Here is a 26,643-nt window from a genome sequence, read left to right as displayed (position 1 = left end):
CACCGCCTCTGCCACTCTTTCACCATCTCTTGTCGAGACTCCCACTGTGTGGTGATCTTTCTCTATCTTTTCCAACCTTCCAAGGCCTCTAACGACCCCCTGGAGTGCCTTGCGGTCTCTCGTCGCCTCTTACATTGTCCCACAGTCTCTTCCAGTCTTCTGCAGTCTCTTTTAATCTCCCACAGTTCCTTTAACTCTCTTCTAGGCTCTTTCACTTTCTCACCCTTTCGTTTCCTGCCAGTCTCCTTCACTTTCCCACCACCTTTTTACTCTCCCGCCACCTCTTTTACTCTCTCTCTCATTTCTTTTAGTCTTTCGCCACCTCTTTCACTCTCTCTCTCATTTCTTCTATTCTCTCGACACCTCTTTCACTCTATCTCTCATTTCTTTTATTCTCTCGCCAATTCTTCAGCTCTCTCTCATTTCTTCTATTCTCCAGCCACCTCTTTCATTCTCTCTCATTTCTTCTATTCTCCCGCCACCTCTTTCACTCTCTCTCTCATTTCTTTTATTCTCTCGCCACCTCTTCCACTCTCTCTCTCATTTCTTCTATTCTCCAGCCACTTCTTTCATTCTCTCTCATTTCTTCTATTCTCCCGCCACCTCTTTCACTCTCTCTCTCATTTCTTTTATTCTCTCGCCACCTCATCCACTCTCTCTCATTTCTTCTATTCTCCCGCCACCTCTTTCATTCTCTCTCATTTCTTCTATTCTCTTGCCACCTCTTTCACTCTCTCTCTCATTTCTTTTATTCTCTCGCCACCTCATCCACTCTCTCTCATTTCTTCTATTCTCCCGCCACCTCTTTCATTCTCTCTCATTTCTTCTATTCTCTTGCCACCTCTTTCACTCTATCTCTCATTTCTTTTATTCTCTCGCCACCTCTTCCACTCTCTGTCTCATTTCTTCTATTCTCCAGCCACCTCTTTCATTCTCTCTCATTTCTTCTATTCTCTTGCCACCTCTTTCACTCTATCTCTCATTTCTTTTATTCTCTCGCCACCTCTTCCACTCTCTGTCTCATTTCTTCTATTCTCCAGCCACTTCTTTCATTCTCTCTCATTTCTTCTATTCTCTTGCCACCTCTTTCACTCTATCTCTCATTTCTTTTATTCTCTCGCCAATTCTTCAGCTCTCTCTCATTTCTTCTATTCTCCAGCCACCTCTTTCATTCTCACTCATTTCTTCTATTCTCCCACCACCTCTTTCACTCTCTCTCATTTCTTTTATTCTCTCGCCACCTCTTCCACTCTCTCTCTCATTTCTTCTATTCTCCAGCCACCTCTTTTATTCTCTCTCATTTTTTCTATTCTCCCACCGCCTCTTTCACTCTCTCTCTCTCATTTCTTTTATTCTCTCACAACCTCTTCCACTCTCTCTCTCATTTCTTCTATTCTCCCGCCACCTCTTCAACTCTCTCTCTCATTTCTTCTATTCTCCAGCCACCTCTTTCATTCTCTCTCATTTCTTTTATTCTCCCGCCACCTCTTTCACTCTCTCTCTCATTTCTTTTATTCTCTCGCTACCTCTTCAACTCTCTCTCTCATTTCTTTTATTCTCTCGCTACCTCTTCAACTCTCTCTCTCATTTCTTCTATTCTCCCGCCACCTCTTTCACTCTCTCTCATTTATTCTATTCTCCCACCAACTCTTTCACTCTCTCTCTCTCATTTCTTTTATTCTCTCGCCACCTCTTCCACTCTCTCTCATTTCTTCTATTCTCCCGCCACCTCTTCCACTTCTCATTGTCCTTTCTCCTCACCCATTGACTCTTCGATCATATCTTTCACTGTGTCCTTACCTTGTTCGCACTCCCTCCAGCTCTTCCACTCTCTCCTCACCTCTCCACTCTCTCACAGCGTAGTACACTTTCATTCCATCTGTTGAGTAACGCTCTTCTACTCACACTCTTGCTTTGACTTTTCCTGTTAAGTCAGTCTCTGTTGTACCTGTACCATCTCTTCCCCTCTTCCCATTCAGATAGTCTCGCTACTAAGTCTACCATCCCTTCCCCTCTTTCCTTTGATATGAGTCTCTTCTATCCCTACCATCTCTACCACTCTTAAATTGAGCAGCCTCTCTTCTATCTCTACCACCTCTTTAACCACTTCATCCATTTTCCTGCGTTCAACCTATCAACATTACGTTCCTTTTCTTGCTGCCATTTCCTGCTGCCTCTTCCAAAATCTTGTTGATTCTTCCTCTTTTCCCTGTTTCTTCCAATCTCATGCCATCATCTCCCAGCAGCTCCTCCAGTTTGTTATTGCCTCTTCCTCTTGCTGCCTTTTCACTCTCTTAGCATGCATTCTATTCTCCTGTGTTTTCTTCCTTTTCTCTATTGTCTCTTCTACTGTCATTTTGCTCCTTTCCCTATCAAACTGTCTCTTCTACTCTCTCACTGCCTCCTCAACTCTCCCACCTCCTCCACCCCGTTCATGTTGTGCTTTTCTTTCCGACTACTTTTTTTATTCTGCCACTATTGCATTAATTCTATAGTTATCTCTTTCACTCTCCTACTATTTTTTCCCCTTGCTCTGTTTCATTCTCCAAAAACCTCTTCCATGTTCCCACAACGTCTTTTTATTTCACTATTTCTTCTTATACTCTCCCATTTCACTTGCTCCATCCTGTTGTATCATCCAGATCCCACCAAATCCTCCACCACTTAATCCATTATGATTGTCTTTCTCTGTTTATTGCCTTCATTTTCCTCCCACCATCTTTTCAACTCTCCAGTGGTTTCTCTCTTCTCCAGTCACCTCTTTCACTGTTCTCTATTTTACTCTCCCAGTGTGTCTTCCATTCTATTGCTACTTCTTCTGTTCTCCCACTGTCTCTTTCATTACTCTGTTATCTCTTACACTTTCCTTTTTTACATCTTTCACTCTCACATTGACTTTTCCTTTCTTCCACTACCTATTTCACTCCCAGATCATCTTTTCTACTCTCTCAAAATCTCTTCCACTCCCTATTAGTCTCTACCACTCTTCACATCTCACCCATCCTGCCAGCATCTGCCCTCCTTCCCAGTTTTTCTCAATCTTTGCTGTTCACATTCCATCCAGTTTATGAAGCTAATTTGCATTTATGATGAGTAACCCGACAATTGCCACTCGTTCAATTCAAATATTCTTAATCTAAATGCTAGAAAAAAAAGAACAAAAGGGGCAACTATATACGTATGAAGACAGAATATGATGCGCTGTTCATTCATCGACCCCACTTGTAACAAGACATTGTAGCTTGATGAATCCTGCTGATCATACCAACTATAAAAAATCTGGCTTGGGTTAGCAAGCTTGCGAAATGCTCCACATAGTGTAGGCTAAAGGCTATACAATATGACAAACACTTTCACAACAATTACATTAATGTACAGGTATACATACATATGTAACAAAGTACGTACTGTCAACTTTTATATGTATATATTTGTACAACAAGAAATGAAGGTACAAGGCAGAAATAGTACAAAAGATATTATAACAATTGAGAGCAAAAATGAGTGAAAACATTAAGTGAAAAAAGAGAGTAAACAAAAATAAAAGTAAATTCAGGAAGGCCATGGGTCTCAGGACCAGATGTTTGGAAAGAGATTCATAAAACAACTCAATAGAGGCCAAAGAAAACACTAATGTAATAGGGAAGCAACACTGTACAATAGAGTGCAGTATGCCCTAAGATCCCAGAAATCTTAGTGATACATTGTTGAAACACTAAAGTGCAAGGTTAGCAATAACCTAACAGGTTAGTAATATGTACAAAATCTTACCAGTATTGGATGAAAAAACATTATAAGCCAATCTGAACAAACATTGTCGCAGAGGGCACCCAATAATCTGGATTACTTTATAAATTATACCGTAAAGCAAGATTACCATAAGTAATATAAATCCTTCAGAAGACTTATCATTCCAAGAGAAGATAGCAAGAGCAAGGTTAAAAATCAGTAACTATCGAGCAGGAACACCCAGAATCATGGGTGCTAGAGAGATCAGAAATGATCACCATATATCAGAAGGTGCTCCCAATAAAAGATTGTCCTTATGTAGAAAAACCGTTGACTCAGGCTTCAGTAAAAGAAGGTTAGACCTTGTAAAAGTGGATTTATATACGTTGCACCTTGAGAGTTAATTGACCTATGGTGTGGTTAAGGTTGGGCATTCAGGCTCTGGAGATCAGCCATCCCAGCTAAGGCAAACAAAAAGAACATTGGAACAATGCATGATCAACTACCACGGGGCCCACTTCAGCTGGACATAAGTTTGCCAAAAAGAGTACGCTGGTGTGGATTAATATTATGGGGTTCCATCACACATTGTCAACAGTTCCCAGTACATCATGTATTCAGCATTGTGTCCATACAGTTACATTCATAATGTTATTGGGCTTCAAAAGCCGATACCAAGTGAAGCGAACAGCAAGTCAGTTCATCCATAAGCGTATACACTAGCATAACATATATACAATTCTTTAAACAATGACATGCGCACCCTCACGTATCAATACTACAACCTGCCAAACCCCGAAGGGTTAAATCCCTCTCTGTGCCTGCCTAACCGCACTTACTGAATTTGGTAACTAGAGAAAAATAAAAAAATTTAAGAAAGTAGAAATATTTCTCATGATCTCATAGATAGTCATTATGATTAGATATAGTCATCTATTTTCCGGTATTGATTTTGGAAGCTGGTATATCTCTACACTGCTCGACTATCTACAATTTTTCTTTTCCAGTTGTATAACAATAATGCAGCTATAATTTTTTGTGTGAATAGAAGATTTCAAAATTATACAGCTTGAAGTGGAATTTGGCTTCATTATTAATTTTGAACAACATGAAATTACACAATCATGATAGTTTAGCCCATTTCCTCCTCTGTGTAGAAAACTGTTCCTAAGGAAGGTTCACTTATTTTTTTGAAAAAAAAAAACTGCAAAAGACGTTTCCACCATGCAGCTGTTTTTCTCATTAAAAATCTATCCGTGCTAGTATTCTGGTTCTTTGCAGCCTTTTAAAAAAATATTTAAATATCATGAAATATCATACATCTTTAAAGCGTTTCACAGAATTGTATCAAATTTGGAGGCGAGAATCTGCATTATTGCACACACCTCTAACAATTAGTTGGAATCAATCCACTGTTTTAATCGTTGCTTTATCACTTACATTAGCAGATCCTGTGGTGTCCTACTAAATAGTTAATGTTCACACCATCCTCTCAAAGCGTATCTTAAGCTTTGCCACATTGCGATTTCACATTTTTGTTTTGCACTCTGAAATTGAAAGAAATGACCTGTGTACCCTCAACATACATTCATGTGCTGATTTAAAATTATAAATTACGAAAATAAAAAGACAATTTCGTCACTTTCCGTTTTGTATTTTTACCTCTGAACTGTGTTTAAGTTGACAGCATAATTTTAAAGGTAAGTTTCCTGTAAGCTCAGAGAACTGTTAAAGTCAATGCGTTACAAAAACCATGTAGTATTACAAAATATGGCGCAAAAATATAAAACATATGATTGAGTTTAGAGCGCGTTTTCAAGAGTCACGTATAGATTCACATCCAATGTATTAATTTTTTGGTTCTTTCATTAAATCATTCGACCCGAAATATTTCTCCTTTCTTGCATTAAAAAGCAATAAAAACAGCCAGAAACTTATAGAAAAAACAATATGCTGCTGTTGTCTGCATCTCAAGGAAGTAATCCTCTTGCCAGATCGTCATGCACTGCTGTTACACAGAGTCCAGACATCTTGCTTAAGGCAGTTTTGGGCAGATTGAGGTTTGACCTATGAACTCTTTGCTTGCTGTTTCATGACATGATGTATGGCCCATCCATCAAAAAGAGCAAATGAGTTTCACCAGGCACTGATTTCCAGGTTGTTCTTTCAGAAAAGCACTTAAAGACTAAGGACCAAATTACGAGTCTGGGGAACGCCAGACTAACTAACGGCGGCGCAGTGGTGGCAGTCAAGCCACCGCCTCACCAGTGGTCTGGCCACCCAATTACGACTTTAGCGCTTAGACTGCCTTTTCACTACCAGAGCCGCCAGGGAACCACCGTTCCCTGGCGGTGGCGGAGCAGTCAGTCAGGGTCTCAGTAATATGGTGGTGGTGCCGCTGCAGCATCGCCATGCCTATTACGGGTATCAGGACCGCCAGAGGTATCATGGAGGTCTTTTCTCCATGAAAAGGCTGAAACAAAGGGGGCCCTACATGACCCCCTGATGCCCATTTGTATGGGGATATATGCAGGGGGGCCTCTGTGCATGCACCCCAGTTCCTGCACGGCATGGACTCTGCAGTCCATGTAGGAACTGTTTTTGGCGTTCCCATTGCGGTGCCCATTTTCTTAGGTACCGCCATGTGAATGCCATAAAAAGCCTGCCAGGCACAAAGAAACTCGCAATATGGCGGGCGTTGCAACCGCAGGTTTGGTGGTGCAGGATTGGGCCACCGACGTGGCGTTCCACTCCTGCACCGCCAAACTCGTAATCAGGCCTTCAGTGCCCTGACATTTAGAAAAGTTTGTGTATTGGCCACAAAGTTCAATGTAAGCGTCCTCATTAAAACGTGTTGTATATGCATTTAACCCGTTAAGCGCGCCGAAAATTCCGCCCAAGTGCGGACGTTCGATTGCGCTAACGGGAATGGAACGTTCAGCGGACGTGTGCAGCACTAGCGAGGTAGTGCCCGCGATGACCGCTGAACATTCCCCGCACTTAAGGGGTTAAGAGCTACACGCTGCTTTTATTATGTACTACAAGAAACCATGTAAAAGTTATGATTTGATATCTCTTAAGAATGATATTGCAATTGATAATGTAGGGGGACAATTTGCTTAAATGGGTATATAATATCGGTATTTCACATGTTCGTTTATTGTTCTAATAATGGATCAACCGGCTACTTCAGTTTCGTTAGGGCTACGCAAGTATCCAGAAAGGGTGTCCATGGGTGAGCAAAGTAGCAAACTCTAGAGTCTTCAAACATTTTTGCTCTTAGCCCTCAGAAGCAAACTGTTTTGAAGTCGGGCCTCCCTTGCCCACATAGCGCCCCTTTATCTGGGCTTTTTCTTTGATGCTATCAATGGATCTCACTACTCTGGATGTACCATGTTACAACGCATACCATTACAACTACCTACTGTTACAACGCGACCATTACAACGCATACCATTACAACGCATAGCGCTTTGAGGTGCTGGATAGTGGTAAGTATAATTTACTATCTAGTTGTAATGTCCAACCATTAGATTTGTAGTCTCCAGGCTTTGTCGACAGTGGGACTTTTAACGTTTATGAAATGTATATTTTTTTAGAGTTCATTTGTAATTATGAAAGTACATGAATTTTAATATTGTGAGTGCTTCTGAGATAGATACCGTAATCGGAATTGTTATATAGTGTATACATAAGATTGTACCAGAGCACCTAATTAAAGTATATATTGAATGCATTTTAAAATAGGCTTTCATTGAATACCAATGTTTTTATAAAAATAAACCTTGAGTTACAAAAATGATACTTTAGTGTGGAGTACTAATACTTGTTTAGTGTCACAGTTTACAGACCTAAAGTCACTGATTTAAATGTGTAGACCTCATGGTCACCAGTCAAAAGAAAAATACACAAAAAGGAACCTTTTTTGATAAACAATCAATTTAACAGCTACCATGACATACTATTATACATAAATGTCGAGATTACATAGGTAGATATATATTATTAAATTTTTTTAGCATAATAATAATTCCATAAAAAATTATTACTTTTCTATATACTAATATATATAGTAAAAATGCAAAACTAGAAGTAATAACATAAAACAATAATAATACAGATATAGGTAAATATAGTAATAAATACAGAATAAGTGATATAAAATTAAATAAAATAATGAATATTAAAGTAAATATATATATATATATATATATATATAGACATTTAAAAAAAATGTTTGAAAATTAAAAGTATACAATAACATGACTCAATAATAAAATTACATTTCTAAAACTCAATCTTAATACATTATAATTAAAATGAAAATATTTATCACAGTACAAATATTGTGTAAATTAAAACCTCAAAACAAATTACAAATTCAAAAATAATAAACAATTGTAAAAAAAAACATAGCAAAATTCAGAAATGCTAACAAAAAACAATTAATTAAAATAGATATCTCACCAACAAAAAGGGACAACATATTTTAGATGTAACATCCAAAGTAATAAGCATACCATTTTAAAATGTATATCATACAAACAATTAAACTCCAATTAAATAACAATTAAACCCAAACCATAAATAAAAAATAATAAAATTCCAAAATCACCCAAAAAGTTAATTAAAAAAAAAATGTAAACCATAAAATTTACCACTTTCTCTTCAACCTAAAAAACAACAGGGATACTTCTGCACTTTAGAAGGATAACATTTACTATTCCGACTCCGGCCTAAACTACAAAAGCAAAAGTGTTGGACTTTGGGTGTGTAAGATTTACTATTCCCACTCGAACCTAAGTAACACTGGTGAAATGATTAGACTTTTGGGAGGAGTAGGTTCAGATTGACTAATCACACTCAAACCTAAGCAATTAGAGGAATATGTTTGACTTTGGTGGAGGCAAATTTACCATTTCCACTCCAGTGTAAGGAACAGTAGGAGAAGCTTTGGAATTTGGGGGAGGGGACAGAGTTACTTTTCCACTTTAATCCAAGAGACGCTGTTTAAAGTATTTCACTTTGGAGAGGTGAGATTTACTGTTTGCACTTAGACCCAAGCAACAGTATGGAAAATTATGTACTTTGGAGGGTTCAGATTTATTATTTCCACTAAAACCTAAGCTCCAGCAGGGAAAGCAGTAGACTTTGATGGGAAATGATTCGGTGCTTAATTTGAGCCGGTGGTTTCCGGTGATCAGCGACGGCTCTCAATTGCTTACACCGGCCGTTATGTCGTTCTGCCACATGGTAGTGCTGTCTGTTTTATTGAGAGATGAGCACAACAACAGTTGTTTATTATTCAGTATACATTAAAAATGGCACCCAAACCTGTCATCCAAGCCATTCTTATAGCTTTTGGGGCCTCACAAGTCTGAATCGTCACACTTGTAGGAGTGTGATGGTTAGTAGCTGTGTTTGTACTGTCATTGGCAGCCCTTGCAGGGGCAGTGGATGGTTGATGGTGGAAGCTGACGTAAGCTCCTGAGGAAGGCCCTGGCACTTATTGCTCTACAAATTAAGCACTGACAGATTTACTATTCTTAATAATGCACACTTTAAAAATATCAGAAATAAACAATTCACACATTTATAAATCTAATCAACGATTTACATTTTCAGAAATTGTAAAAAAAAAAAAAAAAAAATATATATATATATATATATATATATATATATATATATATATATATATATATATATACTAGCAGCCCGCCCCAGCATTGCCTGGGGCAGAAGGGGGCTGGGGGCAGCATTTCCGGATTGTGGCAGCGTTGCCCGGTGCAGAAGAGGGCTGGGGGCAACATTTCAGGCTTGGGTGCACTCCTGCCCGGCCCCCGCCCGCCCCGACATTGCCCAGACTGCCTCCCACCCGCCTCCTGCCTGCCTCCCGCCTCGCCTTTGCCTTACCCCGCCCGCCCCGACATTGCCCAGACCGCCTCCTGCCTCCCGCCCGCCTCCTGCCTGCCTCCCGCCTCCTGCCTCGCCTTTGTCTTTGCCTTACCCCACCCGCCCCGACATTGCCCAGACCGTCTCCCGCCTCCCGGCCGCCTCCCGCCTCGCCTATGCCTTTACCTTACCTGAGCCGCCGCTCTTCCCCGTGCTCCGGACTTCACCGCCACTCCTCGCTGCTCATCACCGCTCCTCCCCGCCTGTCGTCAGCACGCATGTTGCGGACATCGCTAGGTCGCGGCCAGCGATACGTCGCGGCCGGCGCTACTTTTAGGGGACTACTTTGTTTTTAAAGTTTAATTTTTTTATTTTAATTTTATGCAGCCTATGTCCATCTACACACCCTGAGGATTACAACAATGTATTGGGTGTGTGGATTGGCGCTGTGGTTCCCGAGTTTACCTTGCCAAAAGGTTTCTGTTCTCTCTTTATAATAGTAGTATATATATATATATATATATATATATATATATATATATACATATTTAACTACATTTCCATCCTACTCCATTGCAAATGCGAAAACCCTTCAATAATTATTATACAATTAATGCAAACCCTCATTCTAAAAATATGGCTAAAACAATAAAAGAAACTAGAAAGCATTTCTAAAACCCATACATAACAGATTAATAACACACAAAATCATACATTTCAAACTAATACAAAATCAATATTAGATACTACTATATTTAAGCAAACTATATTAGAAACTTTTAAAAAACGATCACTTTACTTGCAATATCCTGTACCACGATAATCCTGTTACCACAACATATTTTTTACATTATTTATATCTGAAGATATTTTTGAGAGGATTTTGACATCGTGCACCAATTACCAAGAGCAAACATCTGGGAGGAAATGATCAGTGACTTCATTCAGTACAGACTGCTACCTTTTATGCACTTGAAGGATATTGTTCCTGTTTTTTGTCCAATTTGCTACGAGTCAATTATCCATTTAAGATAGTCTCCCACAGACAGCTCATCCAGAGCGGTTGTAAGTCAAATGAAAGTATTTAATTTATAGTAAGCTTCCGCAGCCTCCGCCTGCCTTTTTTTTGTTTCCCAGAGTGCTCCAGGCCATTTTCCACGCTAAGAATAAAAGCTTGATTGTTAGTGTTCTCCAGCTCCAAACAGCAGTGGTTTAGCTGATTGTGACTAATGAATTCCTCCAGAAAAACTGTAATGAACCCTGAGTGCCTTGGAAAAAAAAGACTGCCTTGGAAATGGGGTGTCTTCTCTCTTAGAAAAGTTATAGTAAATAAACTATGTTACTGAGAAGCATTTAACAAAACAAACATGCTTCTGCAAATCTGCTACAAGTGGGCAACACTCCATCTTAATGTTTGGTTTTAAAGTAGATATTCTTAGCAGAATGTTTTTGATGCAATTATCAGACCACAACTTTGTGAATGTGAGTTCCCAAGCCCTCGTGTTTCCCAGGTCCCTGCGTGGGTAGCTAATCCCCTCCAGGCTGGCATGTGTAGTCCTGATTGCATGATGGGATAAATGGGACTACAGGACCCAGAATTAATTAACACCTTGGATGCAGCGCGAATTCCTCCGCTGTGCTGGACATTCCAATCTTGAGCGTGGTTCGGAGGTCCCCCGGCTGTCGTGCGCACATGCCCACCGTGACTTCTGCCGGCCTGGGTCCGCCATGAGCACTGAAGGGGTTAAAAAACCTGGACGCGGGGAGGGTATCCTGCATGGACCAGGAAAATTGACAGCTCTGATGTCCTATGGTATGGCACAGCTGCCTGATTTAGGGCGTCAACTTTAGATGATTAACCCTCAGTGCCAAACTGACATAATATAATTACCTGTAGTTCCAACAATGCTAGAAATCAAAAGATGTGATGTACAAATGTTTTTTGGGTGACAGATCACGAGATTCGAAAAATGACAGGCATTCCATCAGCAATACCAATAGTCGCAATATACCAAAGGCACATTGTATGAATCGGATATCTTTCCGTCTTCCAATGTTCCCTTAGCAACACCTGATTCAGGAGGATGAGCAACATGGAAAAATCCCCTCCTTAGTGACCCTTATTAATTTCAATGACATGTATTATTTGTGATTGCAATTCCAGTCATACACCATTGATGTAATAGCTCCTTCTCACTGGAGATAGTTCTTGATTTGCAACATGGAAGCTGTCTATGATGATCACAGCAACCTCATACCATCGATTGAATGCCAATTTAATGTTTTCATTGCATCCCCTCTTCTTTTTGAGAGATTATGGCTGACAAGAGAAAGGATTGGCAAAGCCAACAGCCCTTGCTTAGGCAAGCAGGTGCGATGGTTAATTTTTATCTTTTATTTGTTATTGCAATCATATGTTACAAAAATAAAAAGAAAGAAGCAAAATATGTACCTGTCTTATGCTTGAATAAAAAATGTACATTTAAAAAACATTCACTGAGGCAGCTGTTTTACAAGTGACTTAAACAGCACACCTTTCAGTCGTTCATGCATTTTATGAAATTAATATTATTTGAAACAAGAAAAAGCACTACCAAGTCAAGCTCTCAAATTGAAGCTGCATTTATTGCAATGTTACTATAACACTTTCCACCATAACCTTTTTAAAAGGAGTGCATGCAAAATAAATAGCAGCTAACTAAAATGAATATATAAATTACTAAAGTAAAAAATCACACTATGAACCACCTTTTGCAACTGATCAGAAAGGACCTATTTTTAAGAGGATGTGTACAATATGCAGTCTTTCAAAGTGAAAGGAGTCAGTAAGGTGAGCTAACTCACTGCAACATGCTGTATTGGGCAGAAGCAAAATATGAATGACAATTTAAAAGACCAATGGATGACCTCCGCTTGCCAAAAGCCCCACTGTGTAGGCATTATGGGGCATATTATCAAGGGGGAGCGATAGGAAATTATCGCCGCTTTAGCGGCCGTTTTCAGCTGCTAAGCGGCGATAATTCTTTTGCCCTATTAGCAAGCTGCCGCTAACAGCAGTTAGCGACAGCTTGTAGGCGATAGCGAGCGGTTTGGGGCCCTGCTTTGCATGTCAGCAATATTTATCTAATGACATGCAAAGTGGGCGTACCCAACCTGTTAGCGACTGAAAGCAGTCGCTAACATTGCTATCGCCTATTACCAACACAGGCGTAGTGATGGAAATATTCGCGCTAAGCGCGACTATCTCCAAAAACTAACGCCTGCTCAGACCAGTTCTTAGCCATTATATCCAATGGGAGGTGGATATAATGGCTAAGACCCTGTTAGCGGTGTGATGCGTGAATATCGCTGTATTCTCAGCGATATTCACGGATTTCGGCACTATTGCCGGAAATGTTATCGCTTTTGAGATAAACGTTGCTAATAGCACGTTATCTCAGTGATAAAATCCGGTGATGCGCGGCGATAAAAACCTACTTAGCGATAAATATCGCTATTTGTTGATAATATGCCCCTATATGTATTACGAAACCACTATGCATTCATATTTGTAAAACCTTTTTGGGGGGAAAAGTTACACTTTAGCGAGACAGTCTAAAAAGCCACACCTTAAAAATTGCCATTATGGGATGAGGTATGCTGATCCATACTGTGCTCAATCTGTGCTTTTTGTAAACGGTTACAAGAAATTCCAAGCTGATTCCTGCCTCATTTTATTGAATTTGGAGGTTTGTAATTATTTGTAACCTGTCCCCTTGCGCTATAATCGATTTGTACATCCGATGCTCTGCAAAAGAAAAGGCTGACTGCAGCGCAGTGCAAACCAAGTTGTTCTGTGACCACTTATAATGTTGGTTGGAGCATCCTGAAATTGGACTCAGAGGCACAGAGCAAAGTTGTCAGGTAAGGTGTATTTTACAAAGGTTTGTGACAAACTTTTTTGACCATTGTAACCTGCTCTTGTGAAGATAGATAATTACTCTGTGAAGTCATTATTTAGAAAGTGCAAAATGAACTTGATGGTGACTATGACATAGGCATATAGCCTCAAATAAACTTGCATCACCGAAGATGCTATGTTACCATTCTAGAGTGTTTGTTCAGCCTTGTTGTTTATTTTAGGACTTTTATATTATCCAACTTCAATTAGAACATTTGAATGTTGGGAGCTCCATTGAAGACAATGTAGTGCTCAGGGGCTTTAAATGTCTGGCAAAAGCCTGTAGTTCAAACATTCCAATGTTTGTCGTTCACAGGTGTTGCTGTGAACAACAGCCTCATGGAGTCCGACGGGATTTGAATTCCCTCGGGCTCACTGATGCCTTTGTTTTATTTGTTGGAACATTCTGCCCTTTAGTGGCAGAATGTTCTTATAGCCTTATAGCCCTCCATAGCTGGGCTATACTGGCCATGAAAGGCTCGCTCCCTTGTTAAAGCCTTTAACGCTGGAGCGGGCCTTTAATGGCTGGTATAGCCCACCATATATTGAGCCAAACTCATGCAAGTACCAGATTACAGTAATTTGCAATAGGAAAGCCTGGGATCAAGACAAGGCATCAGTGGTGATATGTTACTCCTCCATGTCTGCATTTTGCAATTTTTTTCTTCTCATTGCACTCCTGCTCTTGACCCTTAATTTCTCTCTATCCCTCCCACTTTTTTTTTCAACACACAATTACAGAGGACGAATGGGAGTGGGCACCAAGTTTGGGTTCCTCCAGGGAATTATCTAATCAAAGTCGTGCCGTGTGAACCTTGTCTATCCAAAATGTTACTCTTCAATATTAGGAAAAATACCATTAAAAGATTTCAAAAGTGGAAATTCAATCATATCTTAGCAGGCTTTCTGGCTGTATGATCTTGGAAAAGTTAAGTTACTATCATCACATTGAAGACTGTCAGTGGCAAAAAAAAAGGAAGGAAAATGCCCCCTCCTGCGGACTTAAAGACAACCATAATTAGCGAGCAGTAGGTACCTCATGGCACTGGAATCTGATGAAACTGCAACTGCTGCACTAACAGTAGCTAGGCCCCTGCCATTGACAAATTGTAGAAAGAGTGCACATATTCCTGGAAGCTAATACACTTGGATGTCCAGCACGGGTCCAGAAGGGAAGGCTCCAAGCTACAAATGCAGGATAACCACTATGTAAATGAGCTCTATTAAGCGTCATTGTATGCAGATAGCCTAAAAGTCTCTCATGAATAAGTTGAGCAACTCTGTAATCAATGTTTCGAATCATTTTTGCCTACAATAATAAAAGTATGCTTGTCTAAAAAAAAAAGGATTTCTTCGACTTACATGGCAGAAGACAAAATGTTCAGCATAAAAACTGGAAGGTACGCCCACAGCAAATTCTCGATTCGAAGTGCATTCAAACTCTGCTGTTAGACTGTCCCACTTGTGATAATGCGGTATTTCAGAATCACTAAAGTTTAGTAGGTGTTGCACGTATCTTTGACATATATGAAGGTTGCCCCAGTTAAAGGTCGGTAGTACCTTCTCTGCACATACATTTGAAAGCTAGCTGGAAACGTGCCCATCACTGGTCAGTCCTCTTTTGGGCAGGCCCACTGGATTTATGTGGCAGAATAGTGCCAAATTATGCAGCAAGGGTGACTGGGTTATATAGAAGGAAATTGCAACATGTGCTGCCTAATGTGGTATATTTTATGGCAGTATTACTTCATTCTTTTGTCACTTTTATACATGTAACATGCTCTGGGCAAAGGTTTCACCTTATTACTACCAATTTAGCACTCAAATATTGAAAACGACCAGCCAACTTTTGGGAAGGACCTTCTACTGCGCATAAACATGTGTTGCAACAATTTTTGTAACTTTTAATCTCTTTGTGCTAGAAAGATTTTTTGAATCTGCATATTATGCAGAAGATGATGGATTATGTGGCAAAAGTGTCACATTTATAGTTATGCGGAAAACGCGGTGGCCGCAAAATCGCATAATTCCAGAGGCCCTGCTTTTAGGACTGATGAAGCCTAAATTAGCGGTGGTACATCCCACTTGTGGCGTAGCTGTTACCACTTTTACCCATAACCTCAAGCTAGTACTCTAAATAGTTGAGTGCCTGAAGAGGATCTCTCAGGGCCATACTACGTCACCTTTAATTCCAGTAAAGCCAATGAGAATGCAAATGACCTCACCCTTTCAAACCGACTGAACAGGCGTTTATCTCAGGAATATTAATTATGGAAATCCTGAATGTCTGACTGAATTGGGCCCTGAGGGATCTTCGGAGTGATCCTTTTTGACAGTCTGTCCAATAATTTAACCCATCGACTGGTAAACATTTCGATTAGGTCTTTGACCACCAAATGATTCTGCCCAGACAAGCATAAAACGGCCGTCGTAAATGGCGCCCTTTATGTTAGGTTTGAACATTTAATATCCTTATTACATCTGGTCATTAGTTGTGTCTGAGCGCTGGCTGGGACAAGCAGGTGTGTCCGTCCTCATATGTACATAAAACAGCTACTGTTTGCGGGATTTATGGCTCTCGCGTAGCCTTTGCATATTTAAACTGTGTTGGCCAGCTATGCAAAAAGGGTAGAACCACAAACTATATTTATGTATATTACCGTTTAATGCAAATAAACCATACAGCCATCACATGCCAGGAAAATATTCTGCAAACCCCACTGTGTGTCTGCTTGGCGTCCACCCAACACCTAGAGTAATCCAAATATGGCTATTAAACCTGGTGGCGTTCACCAGTTTGGTAATAATGTATAGTTTGTATATGCAACACCATAAATCCTATTAATGTGAATTTGGGAGTCTCTCGTTAAAACGTCCTTTTTTTTGTTTTTTCTTCTTGCTACAGAATAAAGCGGAGTCTGTCTGAGAACGTTGGAGCCCGGACCCGGCATGCACCGCGCCCGTCCTCTAGCTCGTGCTGTTGGCAGCAGCTTTCGTCTCCTTCACCTCGAAGGTATCTTATTGCATCCCACTCTGCCCTTTTGTTGTTTTTGCCTCTTATAGCTCGCACCAATTAATGTCAGCTCATATTGGGATCCGTCTAATTTGGGCCTGTGTACTTAGGCTCCATACGTCCGCCAGGCCCTGTCCTCAGATGCCTTCCCTAAAAACGCTGCGCGCTGCAATGGCGGGAAGGCTGTCGGCTGTGGTACAGCCTGTCCTGAACATGTGCGTCTGCTTCTTTTGCTTTGAAACGCTTGGCGTCCTCAGGACTCCAGAGCAGATAGATTTCCCCTGAAGCTATATTCACATGCAGTGCACATAAGCACAATTGTTTTAGCTAAGCATGCCCGCATTGAAGTGCCTTACATTGCGTACAAATCTACCTGATGAATACAGGAAAAGAGGAGCCAACTTCCAGACTTTGATGAGGCGGCTAGGGGTCGATGAGGCATGAGATATGACCTTTCAAAGATGTGATATCACTGGAGGTGACCTTACCGGAAGTTCTGTTACACTATGAACTGAGGAAGGTGCTTGGCAGGTTAACTTAGGTGGTTGAAGTCTGTGGCATTATAACACACTTCACTCACCTCTGGAGCTCAGCAATTGCCAATCAAAAGTATTAGTAGTGAAGAGGAAGTTAGAAAACAAGCACAATGGCATAGTTCTCGTCTCACCTTCCTTTGGGGGGTGTCACTCTCCATAGGATCATCGCCACCCTCTAAAAAAGCAAAAAGCCTTCCATTGACTTAAACATGATCACCCCCCGGAACCCCTCCTCGCCTTCAGATTTGTTTTGATCTCCATTGATTTCAGTGAGCCCACCACCTGAACCCTTGATCTCATCAACCTTGGAGACTGAAACAGTTGAGATCTATGGCAAAAGAATCGCTCCCCTCACTTCCTCTCCACTTTTCTCTTTCAATCCTCCTCCCTTCGTCTCACCTACCAGCTTTCCACATTTCCTCATTGGTTCATCCATCTGTCATCTTCGCTTTGTCATGTCTGTCTCCTGTTCTTTTCTCTGTCCCTCCAGGGCGACTCCTTCATTTGAGCGGAGGAGTGTCACCCCACAAAAAAAGTCCACAGAAAATCCCAGAGAGGAAAAATAACATGGTAATAAAGTTTATTTATCACCATTTTATTTTTCAGCTACCCGTCCCGAACTGAGATCAGGATGGGGCAGGCCCATTGCTGCCTACTGGCAGCAGGGAGCTGTGTGCTTAAGTTTAAAATGCACATCCATCTTACTAACGCCTGTCAGACAAGTGCATTTAAACCTCTCAAACCTGGCTGTTTAAGACATCCGAGTTAGAGAAACTGCAGACCTCCAGTGCTATTAAGAGCGCTGCAAGAGGCAGCTCCCTCCAATCCTGAAGTAACTCCCATGCTGAGAGATGCGGCAGGATTGGTGAGTGCAGCATTTTGGGTCCTGCTTTGAAGTCTGTCCCGAGAAGACCCAAGCAAGGAGGACGTTGCGCCTGGAAGGTGAGTGTATTTAATGTATTACTTCTTTATTTTTGTCCCACCTGCCTCACCACCCTCCGTACATGCAAGCCGCCACTGCCTCAATCTCTTTTCGTCTTATCACAATTTTATTACCTTTTTTCTATCCTCATTTTACATGTTTTTTCCTTGTGCCTCTGTTTCCTTGAATTGTTCCATCTCCAAGCCTCCTCATTAACACTAGCTCAGTGGTAAGTGGAGCCAGCCAGGGACGTAAAGCTTTCCCCCAGTAGCCTCCGTGGTGCGGGGGATGGGAGGGGCACAGTCTTTCAGGGGCCCCTCAAACCTTTAAGGCGCCCCATTTAGACAAATGAATATCTGTGAGATGTGGAAGACCAAGGGACCCTCGTCACATTCTGCAGGAGGGCCCCATTATTTTGCGTTGCACCACTGGAGCCAGCGTTCCAATATGTTGAAAGGATGACTTAAGTGAGTAAACACTCACCGCTGACATCTGCTTCGATCTGCAGGTCACAAGCACCAATCAGAGAGAGGTCAACTAAGGCTTCCGTCCGTTCAGGTTCAGTTTAATAGGTTTTTTTAACAATGTATTTTATTTACACCACTTCGAACCATGAGCCGTAGAGCTATGTTATTATTTTGTTGCTAAAATAAGATGGCAGTTAACAAGCGGGGGGGAGGGTCAAAAATGGCGACAGTCTGGTAATAAGCTTGGCCAAAGTAGGTGACTGCACATCTTATCTTTAAAACAAAATGTCCAAAGTCCTCTGAATATACAAAAACGTGCTATTGCTTCTTCGAATTCCTCTTATCTTAAAATCTGGCCTTCCATTTTCTTTTACAATTGCTAATAGCATTCCAGGCATTTAAAATCCGGTTTAATGAATAGCACTGCAGCCTGTGATTCTGGGCAAATAACCTAATCTCCCCGTGTCTACCAAAAAACAAGCATTGAAAATGCAATAGGTCTCGCCTTTCATTAAGTTAAATCTATTTGCTTTGCTATACAATACCATTAGCAAAGCAAATGGCTTTAACTTAATCAACGGCGACACCTATTGCATTTTCAATGCTTGTTTTGAACATCTGGTCAGCCAATTTGCAGCTGAGTGCATGGCCTTCCTCTGATCTTTATAAGCAGTGCAGAGCAGAGAGGCGAGGAACTGCACTGGAGCTGGAGAATAAAAAGACATGCATTCCTTAGCAACACTCACAAGTGCTTAGCAATTCGTAATTTCAATTTCAAACTGCAAAGCACATTCTGCCCCCCTTTGAATATCACAAGGGAAAATGGGAGACAGAGCTGCCTACCTCTCACTGCATTTTGCACTGAAATGCACTAATGCTTTGTGACCGCTTATGTGCTTGCAAACCAAGATATGGTTGATGCTTGCAAGGGGCTAATCATTTGCATAGTGTAAACTGTTCAAATTATACTGCTTGCATTCTGCATATGCAGGCTACATACACCAGGTGACTAGGAGATACACTTCAATATGTAAGGATCACACATTGTGTGCCTTATATGGTCCTGTAACCTTAGAAGGTAGATGGGACACAAGCGCCGGCACACCCCGTTATTGAATGCTTGGATGGAGGTCTGCTACCACAAGCAGGCCCCAGCCCCAACATTGGCAATAGCTCTTAAGGAGTCCTATTCCGATTCCTGTCCCATTAATGAGATGGTGGTTCGGAGTTTTGCAAACTGGCACTTTGTGGTGCAAGGGCTTGAGCACACCGTGCACCTCAAAGGGATAGGCAGTTTGCAATGTAATCCAAAAACGGTGCTGTGAGCAGCCTCTTTTGAGGCTCATACCCTTATCTGTTTACTGTGAGTCTGAAGAAGGCTAAGGACCAGGGCCAGACAGGCTGTAGCGGGCAGCAGGAGTTTTCTCACTGGGCCGGAAGGGTGGGGGCCGGTTTTAGAACTGTGGGGGTTGGTTTTGTTATTGGGGGACGGTTTTGCAGAAGTGCTGCAATATCAGGCCCTGTAACAAAAGCGGGAGTGGTGCTTCTCACTAGCACCCAGGAACAGCCCGTGCAGGTAAGAGCAGTGGGGCGGGGTGGAGATGGATTTGGCAGGTGACGCAAAGGAAAAATTAAATAAATCATTGATTTTCCCTTGTGGTCGTCTCTTGAATCCCCTCCGCCTCACAGCTTTTTCCTCCATGGGCCGCTCCAGCCAGCACCTCCCTCCCCGCTACCGGGGACGGTCGAGCAGATTGCTCGGGCTAGTTGCTGTCCCCAATCCGTCCATGCAAGGGACTACGGCTGGCACATCACTGGTAGTCTCATACAGTGCTACAATGATCATGCTTTTGATGTCCAAGGAAAGGACACAACCCGCAAGGTTGCACACTCGCTTCCTTGTGGACATGGTGGAGGTTCCTGTTGCCGCCCTGAAATTGGCAGGGTGGCAGTCAGGCTGCACTTCTCAGCAGAACCTGGGGTCATTATTGCACCACTTTGCATCATGAAATTGACAGACAACCCCACCTCTAGAAAGAGTGTGCAAGGATCCATGCATTAAGTGTTAATTTTGAAACATCTGCACAGAAAATGGATTTGCGTTAAGATATTAATAAGGAGAAACATACGCCCATCCAGTGTTAACTTGTAAAACTGCCAAAATAGTAAAGTAATACTGCTTCAAATTGTGCCATATTATTGCAAATAATTTGGTTTATCTTGTCACGTAATTTAGTTAACTCTGCTGCATAATTTGGTCCTCTCCTGCTGCATAATTCCAGTGGCCCTGCCTACACATATCCACCATATAGCACCATAAAACCTTAACATGATAAGTTTTGATGGAGATCAGATAGACGCTAATAATGTGCAAGAATTTCGACGTCTTGTCAGAAGGGACCGACCAATCAAGTGCACTGTTACAGGAACACATTTTATAAGCTTTTCTCACTAAGTTTTTGAGCAAACATTTATCATTATTATTATTTGTACAGTGCAGGATAACCAAAAAGGTTTTATGATCCTGGAGACCAACAAGAGAAAAGGCAGGACAAAAAGACCAGGAAAACAATCCAGGCAAACTCAATCAGCTAAAGGGGTAGATGTTTAGGTCCTGCCCATACTATGAGAAGGGCAGAATACCAGTCGAAAGCGAGGGCCATAATTGAAGCCTTGGAACTGAAAAGGCTTGGCCTCAAAACCAGCATGTTTAAAATGTGAAACCATTTTTTTGGCCCGATTAATATAGTTTTTGCAATATGAATTTAAAAGTTTGGAGTCTTCCCACGTGGTTGACTCTTTGGTGTTCAAGTGTTCAAACCAATTTTCTGTTCGAGTTCTGTGTCGATTTAATAGTGCGTCATTCACAGTACACCTATAGGTGTATCTCATGTAAACAAATGAAGGCAAGCAAGATGCTCTTTCTAAGCAAATTGTTAGATCGTGCAATCGATGTGAAGTTTCTGTACCGGTAAAAGATACAAGTCACAAAACTATTGCTACAAGTAAGAATGTTCATCATCCCCCTAGTTTACGTTCAAATCACAATATTTTAATATAGTGTTAAAATGTGCTGTCCTCGCCTTATTCCTGTTTTAGTGTTTGTGAATTTCACAGGACCACAAACATAAACCCTTGAGTGACAGTAAAAAACTGTACTTGTGAGACACAAACCCCCCTCTACTGGCACCATAGTTAAGATATTGTGATTAACGTCCATCACACCTAATTTGAACAGATTGTGATGCAGATTTATATGACTAGCCCCTGGCTTTAATTTGAAACTGCACATTTTTAGACAGCGGGCTTATAAGAAACCTATTTCGGTGAGTATGAGTTTAATCTCCTGGATCAAAGGAAGCAAGTCTTGAGGTTCAAAGGAAGAAATCGGTACAGTAAATGGATTTCTGAAACCCTTTCAGACACCCCAATGCGCATAATGGTCTCCTTAAAAAGTTTCCATCTAAATTTAATGCATGTTCTGCTGCAATTACCAACCTTTCGGAAAACTGTGTATGCATGATAATTACAAGTCCGATTCTCTATGCTCGACACCTTCATTTTCTCAGCATGACGTCCCATCTAAAGGCTTTCATAAGGTTTTACAGTTAGACCTAACCCCCAGAGCATCTGCAGTTCCAGTGAATCAACAGAATACGGAAGACTACACCTTCTTTGTGTGAACGTGTTAGTTTTGTCCCCAAGTTCTATATTACTGTAAACAACAGCCTTTCATTAGAGATTTTGCAAGTCCTATTAATGATAACATCTTTGGGTTGAAGCTAAATTGAGGCTACTGCAGGGCGTTGACTTTAAACGCTTCAGCAAGTGGCCACAAGAGGGCACCACATTTCGACAATAGGACAAAAAATGGTCTTGTTAAGGCAAAAGACGCACCCTAACGGACATAGGAGCTGAAAGTAAGTGCCCAAATATCCACTACACATGGCTGAACACATAGAGGGGGAGGAGGGATCATGTGTACCAGCTGCCACTGTACATGGCTCAGGGAAGTACAAACTGATCTTTATATGAAAATCCTGATGATAAGAGTGAATTCCAAAACGACCACAGGAGAAAATGAGTATGAGCCCTGAAACCCTTGGAGGTTTTACTCTGTTAGCCCGTAGATGGGCCTGTTGATACTTCCACACACTTGGATTTATTTCAAAGCAGTGTGTTCATAAAAATGCAAAGGAAACTGTTGAGACCTATGGTATAACAAGGTACTAATTGTGCTTAATAAGGTGGTTTAAAAAACGACCTACTACTTTAATGTTAGGTGAATTACCTGAAGCTTTGGATCCAATGGCTTCCTGGAACCTATCTTGGCGAAAGTGTTAGGTTGAAAGGGGGATTTTGGGTAAGTTAGATTTTGTTCAAAAGACTGTATTTGATTGATGGTAGAGAACTACGACATTTGAACCCCTAGCTCTCCAGCCACCTGCCAACAAGCATTTGCAATGCAATAGGTCTCGGATTTGCCAGAGTTTAAGCTATCGGCATTGTAAATGACAGTGCCTTTTATTTATGTTTTAAAAGCCAACACGTAAATAAAAAGCATTGTCATTTAAAATGCCGATAGCTCGAACTCTCGCAAATGCGAGACCTATTGCATTGCAAATGCTTGTTTGTCGTAGAGTTGATGTGTTTTAAGCAGACTCTTACGCTCTCAATGTGGTGCATAATCATACACATCAAGCTACTAGTTTTGTATGAATTATGAAACTTCAATACACAATACAGGATTTAATTTTTGGATCCCTCCCCATTGCCACCAAATTACTTAGGAGCAAGCATCAGGAGTAAAGCTTTTGTTCCATATACGATGTTCTCTAGAACACTGCAGAAGGGATATTTTTACAAAATAGACATGCACTGTTACCAAAGAAGCCAGGAACTTAGGGCCTGATTACGATGCCAGTCGAACTGACCGCCGCTGATGCTATCCGATTCTGACCGGAGATGCTGGGAAAGTTCCCCCCGCCATATTACGATGCAACCACTGCTACTGCAAAGGTCTCATCTGCGGTGGTGCACATACCCCTGAATATGTCTCTACAAGTGCATGCAACCTCACAGGACACGTGATATGTACACACAGGCATGACAAATGTGGGGATATGCCTTGTGCAGCATGCACTCTGGTGCCCACAGGGTTGTAGTCTTCGGGTTCAGCTGCCGCAGTGTAGGGGGGACCTGAAGAAAGGGATCCACACCGGGAAGTGTTGGGGAGAAGCTGATTTGGGTGAGTATGCACCCCAAATCCATTGCTTCTGATGACACAAAGCAGTCGGGTCGTTGGAAACCCACATCGTAATCAGGATGGCAGTCGAAGATCCCTGTACTGCCCTATGGATGCTGTTCTCCTCCGGCCACCGTGTTGGCGGTCAAATAAAGGGTGTCGTAGTTGGCAGTCTTTCAGTGGTCAGTCGGAGTACAGGATGCATGCATCGTAATCTGGCAGTCAAACTGACCGCTTTGACAAGACTGCAATGGTTAGGCCCCTACAACAGGACTGCGGAAGTTGGTCAGACCAGTATCGTAATCAAGCCCTTTGTTGTTTTTGTTTGTAGTTCGACTCTTTTCTCTGCTACCAAATAAACTAGGATATCAATTTAAGGAGAGTGGACCAATATACTCTAAATTGGACTGGTAATAATCTCTTTTCTTTTTGACATGTATTTGGTTATTGGAAATGACTAAGGAATTAAGACATATATCTATCAAAACAACTGGGAGACTCCTACTGAAACTCCTTTAACTTGTGTGACGACCTATAATTCAGCTTCGACTGTTGTAAGCTGTTGTATTAACAAACACTGGCGAATACTCACGAGTAATAATCATGATTGGGAGAAGCCCCTCTTCTCTTATAAAAGGGCGAGAAGCCTAAAGGATTCCCTGGTCCACACTCGCCCCAAGACACAACATAAAGATAATACAACAAAAGAGAATTAATGCATGGGGCCTTCCGCCTACTAATGGTCATTTCCCCGGTGGGGGGGGTGTAGTGTTTGTCATTTAACCTCAAGCACTAAAACATTAGATCTTGAGCCTGGCAAACAATGGCAACAAAGAAAGCATACGAATTGCAATTCTTGCAATGTTGTTTATTTAATAGTTTGCCCTTGTGGTTTAAGATACATAGGCATGACCAAGAAACGGATTAAGCTCCGTATTTGTGAGCATCGGAGTTGCATTAGGTGCCAGAAGAGTAATACCACATTGACCGCACATTTTTTACAGCTCAAGCACTCCCCAAATGAGATAAAATGGACAGTGATCGAACAACTGGCTCAGGGCTCTGAAAACAGTCTGTTCGAAAAAGAGCAAAGGTGGATCTATCGTCTTTCCAGTCATGTGTCAGGATTAAATGATGACATTCCTAGGGTACGATGCTGAGACGTTGACAAGAATAGGAAGATCTATTTCCTTTCTTGTGGTCCCCCAACAGTAATTATGAACCTTTGATATCTATCTATTTTGACCACATACACTACTTACCTCTGGTTAGGAACTTTTACAGTATGACCCTTTTAATGTGTTTTCAAAATATGGGTCTTTTGTGTTGGCTGGTCCTAATCTCAAGGGGTAACATCATGCTGGGACTCGGTTCAGGCTTTGTGAGACTGAGGTTTTCCCTCTTGACTCCTTGAGATTTTCAATTAGTGATGGTGTTTCAATAAAGTTGTGCTTCATGAAACGATAAAAAACGACGAGAATAGAACAGGCACTCAACTGAAGTGAATAGGTGTGTTTGTTTGTATTTCCTTCAACCCCGTTTTTTAGGAACAGTATTTCTTCATTATGCAAATCCGAAAAATTATAGCACTATATAACTTTTGGATCGTATAGGCGATTTCAAGTTTATTTCGCGTTAACTTGAACACTGATTTTTATTCTTCCTTTGGCCTGCCGGTCAATTGCTCATGACAACTAAATGCTTTTGTCTAGGAGTGCAGTAAATGGTTATCCTCTATGTGGCCCGTTATTATTTGTTAATATTTAACATGTAATAAAGTTTTTGGCTTACATCCAAACCGGAAGTAAGGAAGAATCACTACTGTGACTTGATGTAAAATGTAAATGTAGTTTATTTTGTAAAGCGCACAGCTGCCCCAACGGGGCGTCCCGGCGCTGTATAACGCTGTGGAACCCTTCCTGGCTCTCCCTGTGAGATGCCCCTCCTGGGCACCTCCAAGGTGAAGCTAGGCATCCCAGTGTTGTAGGGGCCGTTGTGGAGATTAAGCAAGCTATTGCCCAGAGTTGCAGCGTGGGACCCATGATTAGAGTAGGCGACGAGGGGAGAATTATCGAGTCCGCAGACCTTAAGCCCAAGACCCTGCCGCATCGGGACTTGAACACTGGTCCCGGGCCCGATCTCTGCTTCAGAGTCTGCGGCTCTAACCAGTGAGCCACACTTCTCAGATGTGTCATCTGGAGCGAACGCGATGACGCACACGGCTTTCACGTGACCGACTGGAGCCTTCTTTTATTTCGGCATTCCGACATGGCCCGGTATCTTTCGGGCAGCAGAAGTATGCCGAGTAGGTTTGTGGCGGCGAGGCATTGTGCAGCAAGTAATTGAAACTGGCGGACCCATTTCTTTCTGACTCGTCATTTAGAGATGGGGGTTCTGTCAAGGCGCAATTTCTACTGATATTGCCACTTTGCTTTCAGATTGTGCGCAACGTGAAGAAATTGCCCCCACTGCGAGGCCATGTCACATATTCATTCCTTATGTGGTGTAAGTGGACTTGAAATCTTCTAAATTTGTGTATTTGTAATATATCTTCCCCCCGTTTTCGAGCGGAGGTTTTTTAATAGGGGTTTGGCACTTTCGTTAAAAACAACTACTAGGACCAACATGTAATATGTGGGCCCCGGATCATATTGGGACTTCACCACCCCAAGGTTCTTGTAGTTTTGAATGGGACATATTTTGGTCTCTACATTTCCTCCTGCAAATAAGATGCAGTTGAGATAAAATTACAGACTGCTAATAATTTATTATAATCACATTTGCGTGACTTAAGGTGTATTATGGGAATATAACTTTATTTAGACCTGACAAATATCCATTCAGGTACAATTAAGGATTACAAGTCACTAAGTGCACATTGTCAATAAAGTATGTTGGT

General features: G+C 41.5%; 1 long non-coding RNA gene across 1 annotated transcript in view; it reads left to right on the top strand.

Annotated features, from left to right (window-relative positions):
* Positions 1–26,643, top strand: part of LOC147747999 (uncharacterized) — a 168,153-nt gene that overhangs the window by 120,392 nt on the left and 21,118 nt on the right. Inside the window, exon 4 of the long non-coding RNA XR_015308511.1 lies at positions 16,467–16,574. This is a non-coding gene — a long non-coding RNA (uncharacterized LOC147747999). The remainder of the gene's footprint in view (positions 1–16,466; positions 16,575–26,643) is intronic.

This window comes from Lissotriton vulgaris, chromosome 1_1 (genome assembly GCF_964263255.1).
Source record: "Lissotriton vulgaris chromosome 1_1, aLisVul1.2, whole genome shotgun sequence".
Taxonomy (NCBI): domain Eukaryota; kingdom Metazoa; phylum Chordata; class Amphibia; order Caudata; family Salamandridae; genus Lissotriton; species Lissotriton vulgaris.
The sequence above is the reverse complement of the archived record's forward strand: the minus strand, read 5'-3'. Positions and strand labels throughout refer to the sequence as shown.